The sequence below is a fragment of the Anarrhichthys ocellatus genome, unplaced genomic scaffold (genome assembly GCF_004355925.1).
Source record: "Anarrhichthys ocellatus isolate YVR2014 unplaced genomic scaffold, GSC_Weel_1.0 scaffold5, whole genome shotgun sequence".
NCBI lineage: Eukaryota > Metazoa > Chordata > Actinopteri > Perciformes > Anarhichadidae > Anarrhichthys > Anarrhichthys ocellatus.
In genome coordinates, this window is record NW_022280035.1 from 14208872 (window position 1) to 14229080 (window position 20209).

At 42.4% G+C, this 20209-nt stretch overlaps 1 protein-coding gene across 6 annotated transcripts in view; it reads left to right on the forward strand.

Moving 5' to 3' along the window:
• Positions 1-20209, forward strand: part of kazna (kazrin, periplakin interacting protein a) — a 175285-nt gene that overhangs the window by 64697 nt on the left and 90379 nt on the right. The gene's annotated exons all lie outside the window — the stretch shown is intronic.

Consider the following 20209-nt stretch of genomic DNA (forward strand, 5'->3'; position numbering starts at 1 on the left):
GTGTAGTGCTGCTCTTCAGTAAGGGCAGAGTGGGTAAAGTTACAACCTCTTTTCACTCTCGGGCACTCTATCTGCTGGTTCATTCGGTTCTCCTTTAACTGGCAAATGGATCTGTGTCTCTTGAGAAGGAAGGGAAAAGGGGGCTGGTTTTAGGGTTGCCGTGGGTTACTGTTACTGAGCGCTGTTTGAATGGCTGCCCAGTCCGTAGAATGCTGTGTGTGTGTGTGTGTGTGTGTGTGTGTGTGTGTGTATGTGTTGCAGCTGCTCTGTTTGCCCTCTTCCAACTTTTTCCAACCTATTTACACGTCAAACTGCGTTTGACGTGTAAATAGGTAACAGACGTGTGGTTTTTTGTGTGTGTTTGTGTACATGCATAAGCACGGGTGGCTGCATTAGCCCGTGTGGTTGTGTGTGCCCATACTGTCATGTCCTTTCAGCTTCTGGCACACATACATGCTCTCACACGCTCGCTGTTTCCATAGCAGTCAACTGGGACAGTGAGCTGTCTGATAGGATATGTTCCATCTTGGCTTTGGCAGCACTCTGCTTTGAAACCACATATCTGTCAGATACTTCCGAGATCAAGCTCAGTCAAAGGTCTGCTCTATTTCCTCTCCCACATTCACGAGGAAATATGTGTTCGCTATCTCTCCCGTCACATGACAGAGAGTCATTTAGTCGTCATTTGACCTCTGTAGTGTTTTTTTTCCCCTGACTAGCCTTACACAGCAAGTCAGGAAGAGTTTGGTCATGTGTCAGCATTGTTTTCAATGGATTGCCCCTGTCGCTTTGTTTTTCAGTTATTTCTTTCTGCTTGTATGTGTGTGTGTGTGCCTTGCGGTATCCCTTTAACCCCGACGCACGCTCACTCCCATGCTGTTTCCATAGCAGTGTGTGTGCCAGTGTGAGTGACGACAAGCATTCCTCTGGGAGGGTTTGAGCACTGATGTCATTGTCCCTTGTAGCTGCTTCTCTGCTCAGCTGAAATAGATGCCTGAGATGTGCATCTTCAGTGGTGGAATCATGTTCATCTCTCGGGAAGATTCATGAAACTCACATAAATACCACATTCACACCACAGAGACTGCAGAAAAAAACACGTTGTAGCTGGTCCATTCTTAAAATGTTTCTGAGGTGATGCACATTAATGAAGCTGACACTTGTCTATAGATCTCTCTGGAGAGAAATGCAGTGCTCCAGTAAGTGCCCCTTTTTTTTCCAACATCAAAAATGATACACACACACACACACACACGTCCTATTGATACTGAAGGTAATGGTTGCTGATTCCTGCCTTTGTTTGGCCTATATATCTTCCCACTGTCATTGTCAATAAGTCTTTTTTTCTTTTTTTTTTCTTCGCTTCACGCCCACCACTCACTGTCTGTTTCAACCCCCTTTCTCTCCTCCTAGCTGTTCTTTACAAGCCTGGGGTGTATAATAGAAACAGCTGGGGATAGGGGGATTAGGTAATTTATTACCAGTGGCCGTGTTGGGAAGGGAGGCGTGTGCTAAGGGTCGCTGGTTCCTTGCACAGCCGGCAGAGTGGGAGTCCTGAGGGAAAGCTGTGCCGGGGGTGCTACCTGGCACTTCACCAGTGGCACTAACCTTGCTAGCAGGCTAGCTTACCTTAATTGCATTTCTATTGCCTGGGGGGTTTCATTTGCATGTTAGATTTGTCCCAGCGAGTGCAAACATTAGGAATAAATGACAGTGCTTCATGTATTATCTTTCTCTGGTGGTCCATGGAGAGGTATATGCTCTCAGGTGTTTCTAAAACACACACACAGTATCCAGCCTCCACATCGCTTTCTCTGTCAAACATTTTACACCTTGTCTGTCCTCTGAGCGCACTACTATCCTCATGTGGTAGTTCATGAGCTTGGCCCTGGAATTTAATGGACTACATTTAGCTTTGCTGTGGCACTATTGGGGCTGCTTTTATAGAGAAATGCCGAGCAGCCATAAAACTGGCTCGAAACTTATGCCGTTTTCATTTTCTCTTTGTGTATGGGAGAGAATGTCACGTCCAGCACCTCTCTGGAATTTGAAAGAATGAATGAGGAGCCCATTCTAGTGCTGCCATACTTCATTTTGAGTTTCAAGTTTTCAGTAATGGTTGTAGTGGACAAGAAGCTTTTTATTCAAATTGCAGATTTAGAATGAAATGTTCCAAACAGCTGATTGTGGAAAAAGTCTTCTGTCTGCAGTCTCCAGCTTGTGTGTGACTCTCGTAGTCAAACCACAATTACACACGCTAGATCCACTCTGATTAAATATGTCACAAACAACACAGAGCAAACTTCTGTGCTGTTGGTTATTTCCTCATATTTTATACAGTTGTGTTGTATAAGTGTAGGAGATGGTGACCTCCCCAGAATACTTGCCATGTAGGTATAGGACTGTGGCTACAATGAACCAACACTTACTTTATTTTACACTGAATGTTACCACGCGGTGTCAGATTTAGACGGACGCACTTTGACAAATCTAAAACTGCAGTTCTCAGCCGTTTGACCAGCTGCACTTAGAAGTTTTCCAGAGCTTTTTTCGTCTTCTCACAGTATTTATCAGCAGTCTAAATGTACTCTGTTGTCATGTAGATGGCTCAGTTGTCTTGACGTGATCCAGCTGTTTAGTCACTGCTTTAAAGCGCATGCTCGGTATACATGAAAATACAAATCAAATGTCATGTTCTCATTCTTTTCAATTCCATTTGAGTTTATCGTGCTGTAATATCACTACAGGCTAATGAAGATAGCATTCATTGTGTATAGAAACATGTACAAGAATGATAATTATAATGGAAAGAGTGCTGCTGGTTGGGAATAATCCCTCAAGGTTTCGTGGCTCACCAACCTGCCTATTGGACATGAAACATAGGTACCTTGCTTGATTCAAACCAAGGACATTGTGGCTACATGTTTTGTTAATTATAATAGTACTACTTTTATTTTTATTCTTTAGACTATGTCTCAGTGCTTGATTTACCATACACCTAATGCATTAGACAGCTTTCAGAAGTCTTAAAACCTACCAGTCAGCTGCTCTTTTGAATTATTTTCCCAGAAAAGCGGTGACGAGTGGAAGCGGGCAGTGTAAATTGTCCTACTTGATATACTTCTCTCGGGTTTAGCAACTTTGTTTACTTAGCACTACTGCTTTTCCATACTTTGCAGAATGTCGCTGACTACTCCAAAGCTTGCTTTGGGTCTAAGTGTGAAAATATGCTGATACTGTCGGTGTACGTTTTTTGGATAAAGCATTAAATATTTTTATGCAGCTGATTGTATTCTTATCACCTCTCTTGAGGGCTGATAATGTTTATTTATTCAGCATCCAAAGGTTATGAGAGAAGGTCAGTTCTATTGCATTTAATAACTCATCCATTCGTGTAGTTGAGAGTGAGAGTATTTGAGCTAAGCGTGGCTGGTCAAGCATTCACAGGCTTATTGACTGCCACTATATTACTGCCTCAGCATAAATGGCATGCATTTCTATCTGAACCTCGTCAAAAAGTTTTCCACGACGTCTGGGTAATCATTTGAGTTAAAGACAGATTTTATCCATGTGATAATTAAAAGTGCAGAAATACATTAATCTTCGAGGAGAGGGGTTATCCAGGAGATCAAGAATGAGTTAGGCCTATTCTACCATTTAGCATGGAGGCTTTGCTGTCTCTATACATCATTAATGAGCAGACAAGCTCTGCATGTTAAAATGCTACTGACACTACGGTTGTGTGTTGCTCTGTAATTCTGTTCACGAAAAGCCTCCTTGGTCATTGACACTAGATATTAAAAAGGATTAAGAATATCGGGAGGCTATTTGCTTAAAAAGTAGCTCCATTAGAGGTGACGAGAAGAACAAAGGAGACATGACAAGACTACTCATGCTTTTAATACTATTAGCCAGGACTTGAACTGGATTGAAAAAGGTGCCATGCAGTTCTCTAGACGAGCATCTAGCGACGAGCATGACGTATTGGGTGTTATAGTTTGGTTTAACCTCTATTCCACAAGCTCCTTAAGGTAGGACAGCCCACACCTCTCTCATACTGGCCCCACCGGCGGTCTCCAGGTCAATACATCATCAATACAGCGCTTTGAAAGTGAAAGTGAGAGGCTATATTATTCTCCACCGGCTGTGTCAGAAGCCATTGGCATCTTACAAGAGGAGAGGAGCAGCAAATATGTGCCTCCTCTCCTGCAGTACCAGACAGTTGGAAAACTGCTCCAGAAATGTCCAGTGACCCTCTGCTTTACTTGCCGTAGAACAGAAACACACACACTGCCTGTTCCAAGCATCGGCTTCCTTGGTATTTACTCCTCCGATAAAAATGGCATTTCAGTGGAATTGCTTCGCTCTGTGATTGCAATTTGTACGCGTGCGTTCAGATCGTCTCTGCTAAGTGGAGCCCCCATCATTCTGCGTACAGCGTTAACATTCAATTGTCAGTATATTAGAGTAAAATTACTCACAATATAAATGCTTTGTTGACATCTAGAAGAGCTTTGACATTTGTATTCCTGCAGTGTGCTGCTGCATTCACACGTGCGTACACCGACACATGTGATGTGAACTCCTAATTCCCACTAACACAGTCACATATACAGCTCCTACTAACTGCTACTGTACATGTAACACATAGCGATCAATTTTGTTCCACAACTAGTTTCTTAAACACCTACAGTATGTCATCCTGGTGCCACTATCTATCTGCTAAACTGCTTTTAACATTTAATTTCCAAGTTAATATAAAATAAATAAAAATGCAGACTCTCAAAGGCACAACTGTTTTAGACTCGACGTTATTTCCTAACTTAAATATATGAAATAAAGACAGGATTTGCATAGTTTGGAAAGACACTTATATATCTCAGCTATTGGAAAATGTCAACAGGCTCTCACATAATGTTCGACCCTCTTCAATTAGGATAATGTATGCAAAAAGCAGTCTTTAGTGTGGATTTTTCCGGTCTAGCTTCAAATGTCACCTCTCTTAAGAGTACCATTTGAGTGATTTTACATTATACTGCACTCAGGTTTATGAATACATACCAATAGCCCTGGAAATATAATATTATATGACTACCTCAAATATTTGATGCATGAAAACACGGGGCAACATTTTGGGGATTCATGCTTTGCCTTTCATTTACATGTTTTTGTTTTTTTTAGAGAGAAGTTTGCTTAAATTTCTGAACACATCTTCAGATGCCAAAGCGCTGAACATTTGATCACTGCCTTTGCTGCATCAAATCCCCAGGGCAAAACTATCATTCCCACCATTGTCTTCTTTTCATGGTTAAGTTGTTGTCCTGTCAAAATCCCAGCAGAGCCATTGAAGTGTATAATGTCTTCATTACAGGTTTTGCCAAGAATTGCATTTCCGGCTGTCTTTTGGCTGCTTAGACCATGTCTGGGAAACCTGACATTTTGAAACCTGCCATTAGCTTCATACCCTTTTACACTCCCCTCTCATTGATTTGATGAAGAGGGATAGGTGTAAAGCGGCTGCCACTCAGAGAGGCATTTGGTGTAGAATGCCAGCTGGTGACTGAAAAACAAAGAAACAAAAAAGACAGGCAAGACATAACCGGGCTAATGCAGTCATAAAAGGCTGCAATGTATTATCTCAAGCTGTGAAAAAGGCACCAAATCTCATTAGTGTTTTTTTGTAGATGGAGATGGATTTTGAGTCCCTCTCTGTCAATGGCATTGAGAGACTTAATGACTTGTGTGAGGCAAAATGATAGTCCTCTTCAGGTTTCCTGTTGATGGACATCACGTTTTATGAACATTTATTGGACTAAGTTACCCCAACAGATGGTTACTCATCAAAGCAGTCTTGAAAAGTGCAACAAAAATTGCGAATGCCACAATTGCCTTTGGCAAACTTCATTTCAGCTCCTCTGCTGGCGTCGACTGCAGTGACTTTCCTAATGAATCCCAAATTTAGAAGCATTTGCCACCCACATAAGGTCGTATTTGAAAGGGAACGACCCATGTCGGTATAATTAATAAGGCTGAAACCTGAACATGTGGTTGAAGGCAGTAGTTACTTGCCTATAAAGCATGTTAATGATGAGTGATGTTAGTCTGTAACCATATGCTTAGAGGTCATTCATTTACATACACACGTTGTCAGTGTGAGAACCTTGTGAATTAGATTGATTACCACGTAGCATAATGTTAATACGTCATGGGCTGCCTCTTTTGTGTGCGTTTACTATATCCTGGGTGTGTATTCACAGTGCTGCCCCACTCACACACTCTCACACACACACACACACACACACACACACACACACACACACACACACCTCTCTGTGGCCTTGTCATAACTTATTGAGCAGAGGGGGGATGTGTTTTCCAGACAGTCATCAGCTATCAACAGGCCTTGAAACACTAGCAGTGGCTTTGTTTGACGCTTCAATTCTAACACTAATGAACTTGCACCTCTACCACCACACACACACACACACATATACAGTATATATGCTCTACCTGAATAGACAATTTGATGCCCTTCATAGCATTTGGGTAGGTCAGGTCTGTAGTGCATATTTGGTGTTTTGGGCTGGTCACAGTTTGCATTAATGAGTTTGAGTGGCTCTCGGGTATGTAGATTCCTGTTGCCCTCTGTCCTTCAGCCTGCTTTTCCTGAAAACTTATGCTAACAGCACTCTCACGCACGGCGGCAGATGGCGAGTGTGCTTGGTAATCGGTGACATTGCACATATTCACATGCCATGAAGTGCAAATGCTGAGCTGTTTCATGCAAAACTGTGGAAGTAGAGGGCGAGAGAGAGAGAGTGGACAAAGTGCTTTAGCACAGCAGCACAGCAGTACAACAAATTGTACTTTTCCAACAGAAAGACATTTCAGAGAGATCCACTATATTCTGTAGCTCCATGAAGGTAATGGATTGTGCACCATGTGGATAGACTACTGTTAACAATGATTAAAACTCATTTATTTGATGGAAAGCTTCATTAGTGGGTGATGCTGGGTGGTGGGCACCATTGTTTTTATACTGCATCCACTAAGACCCCCATTAGTCTCCAGATGGGCTTCATTTCATATGTTTTGCCACAGGGCCCAGCTCATATTAGAACAAACTTGTTCCTCCAGAAAATCATTCGTAACCGTATCGTTGCCGGTGATCCAGTGAATATAAAGAAAATATAATGAGAAATAAGAGCATCTGTATCTATGCACATCTGTACTGCAATTACATCGGATGGGACTCCGGTCTAGAAATCTTCTCAGTGGAAGCCGATAGGTCTGCTCTGTTGCCCCAGAGAATGCCTCCTAATAGCCCGAGATAGGAGATGAGGAAAGTGTGTGCTCGTCAGGCTCGGAGCCCCCCAGTGGTTTTTGAATGATTTGATGTGACGGGGACCGGGGAGGAGGGGGGCCTCTTTAGGGCTTCCTATGATTTTGTCGGCAATTATTCACAATGAGGTGCAGTGAGACGATCGGCTGTGGCAGTAGCAATGCTGACATGACATGACATTATCTCTGTTCGTCTCACATTTCGGGAAGTGGTAGATTGAAATGTTGTGAGTTTTTTGCCTATTTCTGTCCTCTGTTCAGTTCTCTGCGAGGCCGATGCCGTGGTGTTTGATCGCTAGAAAGAGCTGCAGCACTCTGTGCAGACGCTGTAACTCTTGACGTCATCCTTACACTTTATTTCTCTGCAGGTCTCACAGTAGAGTGTTCCCAAACTAGTATTTGAGGTATTATGTTTGGCTTAATAATTCCATTATCTCAGTGGGACATCAAAAGAAACATTACTAAGCATGAAATGTAAACGTTCCATTTACGCCACAGTACATCACTGTACCGTAAATGAAATAATGAAACTGTTTATTAATTTTCATGGAAAGTATGTTGATCTTCTACTTCTACAACAGTGTGTTATTTTTAGATCTTAGCCGGGGGGTGCATGGTGTGTGCAACCCAAGATGATTCGGGTATTTTGGGTGTAGGTAAAGCCGAATAGAATTACTGCATAGCTCTGCAGAGAGCATTGCCTCGCCTCGGAGCATTTTCAGACATATGTACTGGTCCTGGGTCGGATTTCTCCTCGCGCACATCCCAATGCAACCGTTTAGGAGCCAACAAACAGAGTGGGCCTTCGGATCAGTGATTCTCTATAGCCTTCACTCATGTGTCAAACGGCTTCCACCAGCTCACAAGGACCAGTCAAGGGAGCTGCTAGGGTGTTTTCAAAATATTTCGGAGACATTGCCTTGAAATTGCTACATCGCTCTTGGATAAGGGCACAGGCTAAACCTGTTCTTCGGCTAAACCAATGACGATCAATGTTTAAAGACACGGATCAGTGGGAGTGTAGAGGTACAGCAGACACTAACGTAGCTGTTCAAGTCGTAAACACTCCCCTCCACCTCCCACAATTTGTACTTGACATGCTGCTTGGAATGAAGCCCTGAAATCTTGTTGATGGTGTTGAGTCTAAATACAGTACGTTCACTATTGAGGTATACCAATAACAGTTTCCGTTTTCTGATGCGTTTTCTTTAATATAGGCACTAGACGGGTTGTCTTTAGAGCGGCTTTGGCTTTAAGCCCTGTCATTACTACAAGAGAGCTTTTGTGATTGCAGTCGTCTTGTAGCACTTTCTTGTTCATACTTTAGGCCAGATTTTTGTAGATTTTTCTGCCTGGAGAAAGTTAGTGATTGCTTTACTTACTTTTGCTGAAAAGTATGTTTGAAACGAGATGTGGCATGACTAAGAAGAGAGTGCCTTCACCGTTTCATTATCTTGTCTAGCAGCTGTCTAGGTAAGGCCTGCTTCAAAGTTTTCACATGATAAATCTAAATTAAGTCTGGGACATTTTCTGCTTTGAGATCCTGCGAGTGTACCCATAATGCAATATGTCCTTTTGTTTGTAAGATACAAAATATTGACAAAAAACATAAATTGGCTAAGGCACAGAATCAAAGCCGCTTTTATTTCTTATCTATTCCTTGTTGACTTCCCTTCTAATTATCACATCAACAATCGGCATACACAGACATAATGCCGTTTGTTCAAGTCCGTTAGTCGGGCCTGGCGGTTGTGAGTATGAGTTATCGTTCACCCCACAATGGTCCATCTATCAGCATGCAGGCTGTCCAGCCAGCTGGTGCTGCTGGGTTGGAGAGGCAGATTGGGCAAGCCTGGATGTCACAGTGGGGGCAGGTGGGCCCCGTGATCAGGTACTGTAATGCCCACTGGCACAGACGGGGCCGCCTCAGAGCCGCGGCATGGGGACGGGACATGTGACGGAGGAGAGAGACGGAGGCATCTTGAGCCATGCGTATGCCAACCCTGACAAATTGGATAAAGCCACCGGTGGATAGCGAGGCCAGTGCCAGTGTGAGGCTGACATATGAAGAGGACTGGCACTGTGGGCGGAGTGGGCAGAGAGCAGGAGGGGTGCAGAGCAGATGTGTGTGTCATCACAACCCTGGCATCATGCTGAAGGAGAGGAAGTATTACTTATGTTAATGTGCGTAAACAGACGGGTACACACAATACACAGAGCAATAAGTGATCTCTGTATGTGTTTATGTGAGAGTAGAGAGAGAGAGAGAGGACCTGCCCTTTTACAACAAGGCCAAAAAAAAATACTGCCGAGGGTGGTTTTTTCTCACGTACACAGTGTCTGTCTGGGGATACTTTTCATCCTCCACCTCATTTGTTTTTTCACGTGTCACAGACCACATTTTTTGCCTTTCTGCTCCTATTACCTAGGAATAAGAATGACTTGAAAGTCATATTTAATCTGCTGATGCATTTGTGCCCACAGAGTTTCCTGCAGTGTCAGGTTAGCTGCAGTGTTTTTTCCATCAGAATAACAGTGTTGCCTGAAAGTAGTGGGAGTGTTATCTTTACTACATTACTATAGAAACATGCTTGTCGTAGTAAATTGGAAACACAGAATTGCCTAAATTGGATGCAGTATAATTGTTGTTATGCTGTTATTAAATTGTATATGCTGAAAACGTTTAAAATTATTTTGTCTAAGATTTGTTCTAAGAAGGGTTCTTCAGAAGCAGGGGGTTCTGCCTCCTGACAAATACAGGGTAAATGTTGGCTGTAGCAGGTAAGAATTTTAGGTCAAATGCCAGCATCGGAGATAATATAAATATATATTTAAATCAAAAAAAGCAATTCCTATGTTAGAAATAGTCAGGGATTAAGGTTACGCGATACGTTCCATATTTGTGCTGTCTGGTACCGCTGTTTTCTATTCTAAAGTGTTCTACATAGATTTCAGAAGTGGCAAACAAAAACTTTGAATGGCTGAAATGTTCAGTGACCTGCCACACTGGCTGGTGAGGAAACAACTTAATTTCAGACCCTGCTCGGATGATTCTCAAATGTGAACTTTACTTGTAAAAAAACAACCTGTGACTCTCACTAATAGCTCAGTTATTACCAGGCAATCAAGAATTAAAGTTCACTTATCATACCAGTAAAAACAGGTGGCTAACAGCCAATTAAATTTCAGGTGTGCAATGAGTATATTGCATCATTACATCAGAACTCCATTAGCGAGCTGAAGCTAAATTTGTCATTTACACTAAAGTAAAGCAGTTACAGATTTTCTCCTCAGAAAAGTGGGGACACAAATATTTCTCCTGAGTTGCAAAGACTAACCTTTTCATGCCAAACAAAGGCAGGGTCTTAGTAGTCATGTCCACAGATGGAGAACTGTATTTGCCACTTAAGGATCTGGATCGGGATAATACTGCTATCACCGACTCTCATCTTATTCTGTAATGAAAACATTAAACAGCGAGTAAAAACATATTAGATGACATTTTGAAAGCAATCGGCCATTTCTCTGCAATGTTAATCCTATTCAACTGCCATCGATTATCTGAAGTGCTGGCAGCATATCGTGATGCATGCAATGTGAATGGCCTCCCAGACTCAACAAGCAAGCGTGTTGGTTTAGGATCGATGCATTATTGAGCCCACACGAGCCTTTATCTGTGGACCACATGACCTCCAACTGAGGATGAGATGTAGTCATTAGAAAGTGTTCGATGCGTCACCGTGCCTGATTAAGGCCCATTGAATCTTTATCAGTAGGAAGCTAGGCAGATGCCTGATCAATGGGCAGGGGAAAAGGGAGCAGAAGAGTCACTCTACCAAATGTTTCTTTTGTAAGGAGTCACCCAAAGGAAGCCCCTAACCTTCTCTCTTTCGTCCATTGTTTACAAGCACCAGGCCGACTGAAAAAGATGGAAATGTGTTCACGTTTTTTTAATGTTCTCAGTAATCTAGGATATATTTGAGATGATTGCCATTTGAACTTTATTGCTGATGCTGTTTTCTTGTCTTCTTGATTTGCTATCATTTTATGCTGCTTGGGGTGGCTGTCGCTCAGTGGGTAGTGCGTGGTCCTTTAACTATAAGGTTGGCAGTTTGATCCCTGGCTCCTACTGTTGCCATGTCAGAGGGTCCTTTAGCAAGACACTGAACCCCAAGTTGTTTCTGGGGCACTTTACAGCCGCTCACTGCTCCTAAATGCTTAGGATGGGTTAAATGTAGAGGTCAAATTGCATGTATGTACCTTTATTTATATATATATATATATATATATATATATATATATATATATATATATATAGACAATTAAAAGCTTTCTAGGTAAACTATGACTCACCTGATGTAGTCTTCCATTGGCCACATATCTCAGATGGCATTCTCATCTATTTTGCAAGGGCACTGTTTGCTGCATCCTGTGCTTTGTGCCACCTAAGAAGATTATATTTGGTTTAAAGAAATACAAACACGCCAGAGCTTTTTTTCACTCCCTATACCAGAATTATAATGTGTGGAGCCAGACCTTGCTTAAGCGCTGACACAGCACTGTGGAGATGGCCTAGACCTGGCTTTGCGAGACTATACCTGAACTAATGTTGCAGAGAGACATTCATGAAGCGGAAAATGACTTGCTTAAACATCAAGCCATGAAAAAGTCTCGTACTACAGGAAGAAGCCTCTAAAATGTTGTGGCAAGTCGTATTTGTATTTTAGAAGTTGCTTCTTATCTGAGACATAACAAAGAGACAGGTACCGCCAGCTGCTGTCAGTCTACAAGTACTCGTGGCACTCCATCTCTCTCGAGCGAAGAGGCTTTGTATGTATTTCCCATCCAAACAAGGAGAGTTCAGCCAGAGTTCAAAATGAAGTTGAGAGGGAGAGCGAGATGCTTCCCCGTGTCAGTTACTCCTAACCTTCTGGGTCTGACTCCTCTGGCAAGAGAAGTGTTTGGTTTGACAACTGGGGAATTCAGTCGAATATTCATCACTTTCTGATTCACCTCTTATGATTTGAGTGAAATGTTCCCTACATCTTAACCTACATGAGTATCTACAATAGATAATGGCATGATTAACAGAATAACCAAACATTCAGGAGACAGGGGGCCTCAAAGTTGACTTATATCAGTTTCGGCTTTCTCACCACTGGAAAGCTAACAAACGGGGGTTGTACATGTATAGCCATTAACCTGGCCAACCATTACCACGTTGAATGATAATCTTGTCATATCTACTTCTGTTCAAGATACCTGGAGATATTTCTCTTTACCTTTACCAATTGAAACTGAAAGGTGATGCGTTCATAGCTGTCGGACCGTAAATGTACCCGTCAGTTCATGAGTTAACTGCTGTAGAGAAGTCCTAATGCCTTGAGGGATGTTTTGATCCCTAAACTACCCCTGCATTCTTAATCACAGTAAAAAAAATTGTTCTGTTGTTATAATAAAGAGTAGCTTTAGACTGCAGGGTATCATGTTGAGGGTATGTGCCTGTCTCTATGTTCCCTCCTATTATGTCTTGCTATTGCAAGAATATCCCAGAGATTGATGTCTGCGCCTATCTGGATCCAACCCACTAAGCTGCTTATATTAGAGTTTAAAACTTTTTTAGATCGCCAAACAACATCTTGGCTCTCGTTCCACAATCCGCAATTGACACAAACTTTGGATGCTCCAAAATCCACTGATGGATCGCCAAAACCCTCAACCTTATGTCCTATAATTCTGCAGCTTGTAATGCAATCAATGTTTTCCCCCTTTGCATATCCGACCTGAGAGGGCGCATGGATAGGCGGCTCTCCGTGGCGGGTGAAACGGTTTGTGAGGAGGAATAAAGTCTATCGCCTCACATACGATCGATCTTTGTCGGGAGTGATGTGCGAGCCTGTGCAGCGTCTGTCTCCCCCCACACACACAATTGACTTACTTTAGGCTTAGCTCTCAGATATTGCTCTGCTTCTCAGGGTGTCTGAGAACTATTCTCAGGCTTATGCCCCACACCGTGATGCCAAAGTGTGTCATTGATTCAGTGATTGTCGGCCTCTTAGAGTTCTTGCTGTTTAGTACATCTGCTGCACACACAGTGTCATTGTCAACGTGGTTTAGAGTTTCTGAAGAAAATTCTAAATCAAAGTATTTTTATAGATAGTTAAATTATTGCATCGAGAATCAATTTCAAAAGCAGGCATTACAGGAGAAGTCAATGTTAAGTTACTCTCTTGGGCAATGGATACATGTTGGTGTTTAACAATTATGATCATAAATCTTCTGCGCTGTTCGTCTGTCATTCTTTAACCTATTACAGTGAAGGACACATAACTCTTACAAGTCATTGCTCCTCGGAAACTCCTATTTCTAGACCTGGTCAGAACAGAATAATATTCCGCTCACACAAAAAGGACTACACACATGTTAAGTGACAAACAGATTTTAAATTTGGTTGGCTTGGTATCAAACCTCAGTACTCTTTGTTTGTTAAATGATGAATAGATTTTTGTTGAAAACCATGTTTATATTGCTCAGATTAAGGAATCTGGAAATCTCATTGTTTTGGTATGTTCATCGAAATTCGGGCTTCCTATCCGCACTATTAGTGAAAGCTCAGCCCTAGCCCTGGTGTCACTGACTCAGTGTGACTCAAGGTGTAGGATTCAGATGGAGCTCAATACAATCCTTTCTCTATAGTGACAATTCTGACAGATTGAAGCATCATTGTAATAAAACCACAAGTCTGCCTCAAGAAAAGATTAAACATGAGAGCGTTTGAATGAATCTCGCCTAATGCATTGTCCACTTTAAATGTCAACGCTTTTGAGTGTTGCCCCTGCTGGTAAATTTAGCGATATGGAGCTGTTCAGTGGAAGGAAGGTAAATATGGTGTAGTTATGAGAAATGGCCCCATGGCTATGACTGTAATGGTGATCACGCAGTGCAAACAGCACAGGCAAGATGTCCAATCTCACTCTCTCGAAGCTGTGACAAGAAATAAACCTTTTGTGTTTGTTATTCCTGCTGCTTCTCTCGTGTCATGTTAGTACACTGGAGGATGGTTTTACAACTACAGTTTAGTGCTGCTGATGCTCAGTTTTTTTTTTTTATTCTGTTAGCTTTACTTTACCGGATACCATTGTTTAACAGTTTATATTGTTTGAATATTTTTGGAACATAGAAATGTTCAATGAAATGTATTTCTGAAACCTAGGTGCTTGAAGCCACCCCCTCCAATTAGATTTAGTTACAGATAATTTACGTTACATTTTGATTGTAAGTATAATGTTACTCGGCACATCAGCACATGAAATAACTCCATAATGAGTCTCTAAACTCTCTGCTCAAAGCTTTACACTCTTTCTAGGCTGGCGAGGGCTTTGCCTCGCTGCCCCAGATCAGAGCCTTGCTTTAAGGATTAAAGTCATTTTCTAAGCATTTGCCTCCAATCCAGCCCCACAGTTATCACAGCCACACGATCACGATATCAAAGCTCATGCCCACGCCCCAGCACAAGTCTGCGCCGGCCCTTTTTAAAGATGTTAACGGCTCCACAAAATGAAGTGCAAAAAAAACCCCCAGCTCGCTGTAGGTGTGCCCGATGGTTCCACATATGCTGAAGCTCAGTGACGGTCTCGATGTAGATGTATGATAAGAGAGCATGGCGGCATGCTTGCTGGGGGCACTGAGAAAAGAATTACAAGTTTCCTCTGCTCATTAGGATTCTGCAGAGGCCGCCGAGCGACGATGAGATGAGAAGAACTGATGAGAGGAGAGGCAGCGGAGGGGGCCAAAAATAGATCAAAACCAAACTGGATTCCAGAGTACTGGTGGGCATGGGGGGGAAGGAATGTTGGCCCTGTAAGGCTGGACATGCTAAACAGAGCTGTCTGACTCGATTGCAGATTGAGAGTCACTCAGGAGAATGATAGCATAGCGAAAGGAGCTAGCTCGCTAATGATGGGAAGTACTTTGGAATGCTGATAACAGTAAGAAGGGGTCCTGGTTGTGATTGGGAAAGGATGAAGATTATACAAACCCTCGAGCTCTTCTATGCTCTCCCTTTTCTTTCAGTCCATCTCTTTTCCTCCCCGTTATCTTTAGTTTTGCTGTTCTGGCTGTGATTAGTGGAGAGATAAGAGGCTCATGATTCTTCTATTTTCTGCTCCATTAGTCTGACTCACTTAATGCTGTTGGTCTGTGTCGGCGGCCGAGTCTCTGTCCGGCCTCTCGCCTTCATCGTCTTCCCTTCTGTTTCTCAAGGCCTCTCACTCCTCAGCACATCTCGACAGTGCGGTATTCTTTGTAGAGTTTCAGTTTCTGGTGTGTTTGTGTTTGTTTTGTGAAAGATATGAGAAGTCATTAGCAGATGTTATAAGCTGGATTCTCTGAGCGCTCCAAACACAAAAGCAAAATTCACTTTCTGTCATTATATGTTTTAATGATTTTAGTATGAGCTGGGCATCCAATATCCAAATACGATAATTATAGCTTGTTGAAAATGTGACCCTCAGTTCACCATCCCACTCCATCCCTCTGCTGTCCTCCCCTTCTCTCCAAACAGACCATTACCGCCATGGAGCTCTGTGGATGGACGACATTTAAGAAACTTCCCCTTTTAGTCATTCCTCATCTTCACCCTCTTGTCGGTTAACCTTTCTCTCTGCAGTCCTTTCCTCCGATCCTTCTGTGACTTGCAGTTTCATTTAGGCTATTTTTTTCATTCTTTTTTTGTCTCACCTTCTTTACGCTCCCCTCTCTCTCTCTCTCTTGTATTTCTGCGGACCCATGAGTGGAATGGAAGCAAACAGAGCGAGGCGGCGAGGTAGAACCCACTGCCTCATCTGGTAATGAATGAGCCTGGAAAGCTCCCAGTCAAGAGTACACCGTCTCCATGGAGACTGAGGTAAAGTTGCTGGCACTAGCGGCGCCCGGTGTCTTTGAAGGCCTCGGCTAGAGTAAACAATGCCAAGGTCACTGCTCCTCGGGGTCTGTTTCAGCGTCTGCGACCACAAAGACAGACACGCAGTCTCTGAACGCATGATCGTGGGAGCTTGCTTTTATCCGGTACCCCTTCATTAGACTCACTAGATCACCCTCACCGTGACTTACCACCCAACTCACTGGGTTTTTCAGTGCAGACGTCTAACTTGCCATCCGTGTGTATTTATTTTCCCCCTTAGTTCCAGAGTGAACTTTATAAACCTCTTTTACATCCAAGGCACAAATGACTAGCTCTCCAATAATATCTCCATGCAGCCTCAGCCCAGCATATTTAATGTGAACTTGTTAGTGTGTTCCTTTGTTGGATGTAGCTTTGAGGTTTCTATTTAGTCATATTTTTTTGAGCACTGTGTTGTTTTTTTGTGTGCTATTGAATGCCCTCTTTGTCCTTCTGCAGCCTGCTGTTCTCTCCTCTCCGTTACCCACCAACCCCCACCCTTTGGCCACCTTCATTTATTGTTCAATTTAATTATTAATGTTCTTAATTCTAGACAAGGGAACAAAGCAGCTATGTCATTTTATTTATGCCTTTGAGCTCTGAGTCATTCACTCGCTTGCTACCACAGTTGCTGCTGCAGAGTCACAAGTCATTACTACTTGGCTAATTACATTCAGAGGCACCTGCCCACACACAAAGCACAGATGGGTGGTTTAGTCACATTTCATTTCACATTTCTTGCACTGTGAGCTCAGTGTAAACTTTAGGTCATATCTTGAACTGGTGTGTGTGCAAAGTTGTGTGTTGGAAATGTCATTGTTGTCATCGTAGCTTAGTTGTAACCAGCGTATTTCCACTACAGTGTACAGTAAAGAGGAAAAGCCAAGCCACGTTACTTGTCATGCCACCTATAGACCTGCACAATAACACTGTAACATAGCCACATGCAGGACTCAGACATTAAGGACCAGGCTTGGCATCCTAAGTCCTGCATCCTGAATGCCCACCATCGACCATGACCTCCTCTCTACAACTTTTGTGCAAAACAAGAAATGGGTCGCTGAAGTTCAAACAAAGGTAATATGTATTACAGATGTCGGATAAGCATCTCAGCCAAATTCATCCCATTTTAATACATTTTTCATAGATGCCTACATGTCTTCAAACCTGCAAATCACCAAACATGGTTGCTGCTGGCCAGGTTGATGTTATCAGCTGCTCCAACAATTAACATCTCTGGAGAAATAATGGAAAGCTAAATCCACAAGCCTACTCAATCAACACTTGACCGACATCATAAACTATATAGTCTTGAGAAAAAGAATAATTGTGTGGTACCAAATTCTGGAAAGTAATGCTGGCTATAGGGATTAATTGGTACACATCACTTTTCTAAAGGTCAGACAAAAATCTTTCTCCTCATTTCCTGATAACCAAATTTAGACTACTGTGATGAGACATAACTACATCTACATCCACACATTGTTCACAAGCCGCGTAACTCAAGCATTTAGCAGCATATGCAACCCTTCAGGCTTGTATCCGTGTAGGTATTTGACATTCTGCCCTGTGATGCCATGTTTGTGTTTAAATTGTGCAGCTCACACGTCGGGGTGTCCGACGCCGTCCCAGATGCTACAGGAATACATCTAGCCGTTAATTGGGGCTGAGGGCAAACCCAATACAGATGGTGTTTGCACTGTGTGATGAAGAGGATTTTCTGGGTTTACTGCAATCTGCAGTGCAGCTAAGGCAGGAGCGGAGAGACGACCGGAAATTGGAAAAGAGAAATTGGGAAGATGGAATGCTGAGAGAGGGGCTGAGAAAGAAAGTGACAAACATTCAGTGAGGAGATTGAAGGCAGGGATGCACAGAGAAGAGGAAGCAGGGGGAAAATATGTGACACAGACCATACACAGACACAGGAAGAGCATGTTAAATCCTCAGACCTCTGATTAGCATCATATCATATGTGATCGCGCTAACTCATCGGGTTAACTCACTCAAAATATCCCCCCCCCCACTTTAAGTCCTCGCTCATCCTGTAATTAACACTGATAGAATCTCCTGGAAAGTCATTCAACTTCCTAATGTGCAAAGTGAACTTGATGAACGGCGAGCAATAATGCATCTACGCCCTCCATCAGTCACCATTAAAACTGAGAGCTGGCCATCGCATCTCAATATAGCATTCATAGCAGCGGGGTTTCTCAGGAGGATGGAGCGCTCTGCATACTAATCCAGACAAGAAGCCTCAGTGTCATGGTGAAAATGAACAGCTACTCCACTGTAAACTTTCTGAATGATCGTCTACCATGATTAATGTGAGTGTTTACTTGCACTGATGAGTCGTTTGTAACTTTACAAACAGCAGCTGGAGATACCGGAACTCTTAAGTTCCCATAAACTGATTATAGCTCCTTTCCCACGAGACCAAACCCCCCCCCCCCACACACTAACATCTGGCTTATGTTTTTAGTGGAAAGGTTACAATCGGCATTCATTTTTGGGACAAACGACTCTGCAGTAGTCACGGGTATTTATCGGCTACAGCTCTGATTGGCAGTGATGGAATTGTGACACCCGGGTGGACACGCTAATTTTCGCCCCTTTTTCAGTGCACTGCTGAAACATGTACATATAATCAACAAAATCAACAGGCATTCGGACAATTATTATAATTTATTAACGTACAAAACATACCATTAATATGCTCTCCTCAAAGACTCCATTGACAGAAACCGCAGTTTTACCTTGCTGAGAAAAATCACACTTCATTCAAACTTGACAGAAACGACTAAAAATGAGAGACTGAATACGTAGCATTTATTGTAATGTTATGTCTTTTGTTCTCTGGGTGTGTTTTTGTTAGCCATGAAGTAATGTTACAAGTCCAGACTTTCTAAATACTGCTGCCCTAACAGTCATCAGATTTCAGGACAAACTTGTCGATTTTGCGGTATGTCGCCATCATTGGTAGGACATCTATATAATTTCTTTATTGTAAGGACCAAAAACTCTGCACAACTTTTATATTTTATCTATAATAGTTCACCTTATAGATTTTAACTTTCTGACAGTTTCACATTAAACAGACATAAAAAAACAAAACAAGTAACTACCACAACTGGCTGCTTCTTTCTACCGTTTATTAACCCTGCTTTCTGGCGCGTTCATGAAACTGACGCACAAAAAACAGAAAGGCATTCTCGTCAACTGGCAATGGGAAAGGAGAATATCGCCTATTTTTTAGCAGGTTTTCCAGCGTTTACAAAATACTGTATGCTCTGATTTTGGTGGAAAATGGGTATTTGAGTAAAAACTTCAGGCATTCACATTTATTTATCTCATATATTATCTAACTCGCTCTAATTCTCTAAATCACCAGGTTCTCTCAGTAGCACACAATTTAGCTCTGAGCATCACAGCATTTATAATTTACACATGCTCTCAGGATGCAAGAAACAAGCTGCATCTCCCAAATCACTCACTTTCACCACAGTCACACTTCTTTTCTTTTTACCTCCCAAACTGTTTTCAGAAAGGAATTCTCTGATGACACGAAATAATAATGTCCCCCGTGACTTACATATGCAGCCCGAACAACATCCTACTAATGCATCTCAGTTCGTCACACACGGCTGTCTTCTTTCCATTGTATCTTTCACCGTAGACGGCGAAGATAATGAATGCTTTTCTATTTGACAGCCTTTCTTTTTTTCTTCTTCTCTTTTCGCCGTTTCCCCAGGCTCCACTCTTATGTGTGGATTCCATTGTTGTTGCACTCAGGAGCTGAAGCCATAATGTCAAAGTATACCACAAACCAGCGAAATTGCGCAATGCTGTCGAGAGTATATGGTACAATTTGAAGGAGCTCGTCTGTGAATGATCTTTCTGCTAGGAAAAGCTATTAAATGCGGCAATGGT